Genomic DNA, 4,927 nt, shown 5'->3' with positions numbered 1-4,927 from the left:
GATGTACCTGCTCTGGTGTCCACACTGCCCTGTTGCTATCCTCATACTGATGTACTGCCTCTGATGGACCTGTGCCTTGCCATGGACTGTTGGTGCACTTAGCCCCTCTCATGTACTGCCTCTGATGGACATGTGCCTTGGCCTGGACTTTTGGTGCACTTTGCCCCTCTCATGTACTGCCCTCTGATGTACCTGCTCTGGTGTCCACACTGCCCTGTTGCTATCCTCATACTGATGTACTGCATCTGATGTACCTGCTCTGGTGTCCACACTGCCCTGTTGCTATCCTCATACTGATTTACTGCATCTGATGTACCTGCTCTGGTGTCCACACTGCCCTGTTGCTATCCTCATACTGATGTACTGCCTCTGATGTACCTGCTCTGGTGTCCACACTGCCTTGTTGTCAGTGGCGTCACTAGGGTTGGTGTCACCCGGTGCGGGTAACTCATGGTGTCACCCCCTCACCACTTACCGCATGGACCTTCTCCGCTCCGAGTCTGCCAGTGGACACAGATGGCAAATAACGGGACCATAAGACAACGTTAACCCGAAAACCACAGAAATACACCAGTTATAGTTTAGGAAAAAAACTATAACTTTCACCCCATTATGCACTGGCCTTCAGCCAGGCAGTGCATCCACCCACAGGAAAACACCCAATCCATATTCTTGTCCTCTTAAAAACGAAAATTCACGTCATGAGTGTTGTACTATTTAAGGTCATACGTGATCATGTTTGGGCAAAAGTTATATAGCTTTTTGACTAAACTATAACTGGTAAATTTCCAAAGTTTTCGATTTTTTTAACATTAGCTAATGCCTCATTCCAGCAACTAACTACAACATAAATTTAACTTTAATCTTTCCGTGAATTTTTGTTTTTATTTTTTTAATGTAAATTAAGGTGTTAGAAACTTAAAATGTCACTTTAACCTTTGCTTTTTTCACTGAATTTCTGGGGTTCTTTGATCATATTCTAAAGTGGACCAAGTCCGAAACCTTCACATTCAGCAAACCCCAGCTGTGCATGATCATTGTCCATGTGCTGCAGGGGTTGGCTGCAGGGTGGGGCCTTTGGCCAGACACAGCACCCACCCACCCCGTTTAGGGGCGCCCAGACCCCTTTCAAAAGAAGACTTCATACACCAGGGGGAAACACTCTCGGCTTCTGAATCTGCACACAAGGTACCAGCTCCCCTGACAGCGAAGCCAGCCAAGCCTGAACACCCATGTATCCAGAGGGGCTGAACTGGGGAGACGTTCTCTGCACAGGAAGCGGTAAGAAGACGTGTCCACACCCTCTCTGGGCTACAAATCAAGGTTAGATGATGTGGTCAGTAGGCCTTGGACAGCAGCTATCCGGCAATCATGCATTATACGGAAATCGTGTATTTTGCAATAATTTATTGCCTAATATCTGCTAATGATACGTAAATGGTTATGCAGAAGTTATTTTTAGCATAAAAAGCTAGTGTCCATCTTTCCTCTGCAAAACCTTTCATCAGAAAATATCTTTCCAACTACAAACTTTCAGAGAAAGTAAACTCATGCAATAACACACTCCTAGTGTATCCCACCTGAAAACTCACCAGCTGGAAGCTAGTGAAACGTCTGGACGAGGAATGGTCCAAAAGTGGGCAATTCGTATGGGAGTCAGGTCTGGTTACTCTGTTTTTCCTCAGCACAGAACTGTGCAATATAATCTCCGCGCATGAATTCTATGGTGAACCCCCTGAAAAGGGACGTGCACCTGGTTATGGGGGGTGCCTTCTATTGCCGCGAGACGTAGCCCCTCCCGCCAGGAGAGTGTGTTTGGTGCTCTCATGGTTTCCTTTTGCCTGGGAGGGGTAGGGGCGGGGCATCTCTTTTGATGTGAGTGGCGGCTCTTGCACCATGTTGTGAGCCAGATCGCAGCAGGGTGGTACTCCGCTCCCTGATGGGATTAGCATGTCTGGGAGGCAGCAGCAGCCTCTGGGGATGTAGGGCCTGTGCTTGACACCTGGGTGTAAAAAGTGCATCCCCCTCCCTCTCCCCTTTGCTAGACGGCAAGCAATAACTTCTTCCTGTCGCGTGGTCCCTCCACAGCGGATCGCTTTCCCACTTGTAGGGGTACATTTATTATTTATTTATTTTAAAGTGTTATATAGCGCTAGCTTGACCCGAAGGTGGCGGTACAAGGCCTCATCCAGTCCCGTTTAGACTCACACAACGCCCTATACCTGGGGGCGCCTGAGATGACTCTCCGAAAGCTGCAGGTGGTACAAAACTGCGCAGCACGTACCATACTCCAACTTCCACGGTCTCAGTCCGTTAGACAGGGACTGAAAAGCCTACATTGGCTGCCTGTGAGACAGAGAGTGGCATTCAAGGCTCTGTGCATCACACATCGGGCTTTTTGGAAGACTGGATCAGCAATCAACACCAGCCTTGTCACCCCTTACCACCCTAATAGGAACCTCCGGTCTACCGGTGCTTTTCTGGCAGCGGTACCCAGAGTAAAGAGAGCTAGGTCCGGGGGCAGGATGTTCTCACTGAACGCCGCCAGGCTGTGGAATGCACTCCCCCTTGATCTTCGATCCACACCCGACCTACTCCCATTCCGCAGAAAACTGAAAACCATACTATTCAGGAAGCCCTTCTAGCTCCTCCTGTGTTCCGTCACGTCTCTGTCTAAACTCAGCGCTTGGACGCCCCTGGGCAGCAACTGCGCTTAATAAATCGATAAATAAATAATAAATAAATCAGAGCGCTTTACATACAAACGACGGAATTTGCATCAGCTGCCCTGTCTGTGACGCAATGTCCCTGAGAGCAGCAGTCTCTGGTGTGTGTGTAATGTGGCTGGTGCAGGTTGTATGTGGGGGCAGAGACTAGGTGTTATTTGAGATGTCTCTGTTCCATGTGGTATGGAGCACTGGCCCGCAGTGCTGCTGGCTGTGCGCTGCAGGGCAGCTCGATGGGGGGGATGCAGGCAGGCACAGACCTGGCTGTGAGCCGGGAGGGAACTCGAGCGCTGTGGGTGAATACATGTTCAGAGTCTGACACATAGAAGCAGGCGTTGGGCGCACTGCGGCCCTCTTACACCCAGGTTGGACATCCTGTTCTCTGGAGACCACGCTTCTAATAGCACAGTTTAGGTGTTTCTAGTCACACCCTACATTCAGCCTTCCATTCAACCCATGGCTCCCCTTGTTCAACACTACAAACACTCCCCCCACCCCATATACAATCCTTCAAATCCTACAGAGCGTGGCCCCCACCCTGCACTTGATGGTGCTGCCTCCCATTCAATCCATCCCCACTTTCCACCCCAGGTCACCAGGCCTTTACCTCCGTCGTAAAACCAAAGCCTCCTGACACTACCTGCAAATCTTTACACACTCCTCCTCCCCCATCCCCTTGCTCAGGCTTCACAAACCGCCGTGTATGTTGCTAGGGGTTAAAAGCAGTTCATTCATAAAAATGATATACTGCTCTTACCGTGACCCAAGAAGTCAGTTCCACTGTCCCAAATTTGAAGGGGAGACGCTCCGCTCGCGATATCACAGAAGATGGTGGTGACTAACTTCACATTAATTCTTTTTTCTAGCGCACCGCATGCACTCCCCTGCGCTATTGTCTCGTCTCCTCCTTGGCGCGTGACCGCAAACGCGTCAGAGGAGCACAGTGCGCGCGGGGCTGTCCCAGGGCCGTCATTGGTAGCGCTGAAGATTGACGGCCCTGGGACCCACAAACTGGGGTACGCCGCGCATCGCATCGCACCAGCACCACTGATCACAACCGGCGCGTGCGTGCGTGCGTGGCGACGTGCTGCACTTACAGCAGAGTATTTGAATTTGTAAGCAGGTGCACCGTGGCGTGCGCTTGGCTTGCAGGTTTGCACTATGAATAAAAAACACACTGGCAGCAGAGCAGAGGTCAGGCTGCACAGGACTGACTCCACTGGCCCTGTGCACTGCAGTGCAGAGCGAGAGCGAGCCAGCAGCCAGCATAACGTCGTAACAAACCAGATTGGTGTCACCCCATGATGGGGGTGACACCCGGTGCGGCCGAACCCCCCGCACCCTCCTAGTGACGCCACTGCTTGTTGTAATCCTCATACTGATGTATGCCCTCTGATGTACTGCCTCTGATGTACCTGCTCTGGTGTCCACACTGCCCTGTTGCTATCCTCATACTGATGTACTGCATCTGATGTACCTGCTCTGGTGTCCACACTGCCCTGTTGCTGTTCTGATACTGATGTATGCCCTCAGATGTACCTGCTCTGGTGTCCACACTGCCCTGTTGCCGTTCTGATACTGATGTATGCCCTCTGATGTACCTGCTCTGGTGTCCACACTGGCCATGCTCGAGCCTAGACTGTGATGTTACTCCGATTATGCGTAAATAAAATTGACAATCATGTGTCGTGGGTTGTCGGAGTCATTCTTGCGTGTGTGATGGTGGTGTGTATTTGTATTTACTTGAAGGCAGTGGGTTCAGATACATGTCACTCCCCCCTACCTGGGTCACGACCCTTGGAGGCGCTGCCCTACACACGAATCTGTGGTTTCCGGGACATGTCACTCCCCCCTCCCTACGTCACGGACCTTGCAGGTACTCCTCTCCAGACAGCGAAAGCTTTGTTGCCTACCTGCGTCGTCCTTGATGGTGGGCCAAGACTAGGACGTGGTGGATCGCGAAGAGTATCGGGTAAGCGTGTAGTGCAGGGTCCATGTCGGCGAGCGGCTCGTGGTGGGTATGGTCGCTGTGGGGCATCCGCAGTGTTCAGGCTGGTTGTTTTTCCGCAGCGCTTTTATGTGTATTTTCTGCCATCTTGATTTGGAGGACGGTCCTAGACGTCAGTCTGTACGGCGAAGTCTCTGGATAGGCTACGTCCGCCGCGAGGTTGGGTGTGGTAGTGCGGCGGACCGTGATCTAC

The sequence above is a fragment of the Lissotriton vulgaris genome, chromosome 2_1, assembly GCF_964263255.1.
Source record: "Lissotriton vulgaris chromosome 2_1, aLisVul1.2, whole genome shotgun sequence".
NCBI lineage: Eukaryota > Metazoa > Chordata > Amphibia > Caudata > Salamandridae > Lissotriton > Lissotriton vulgaris.
The sequence above is the reverse complement of the archived record's forward strand: the minus strand, read 5'-3'. Positions refer to the sequence as shown.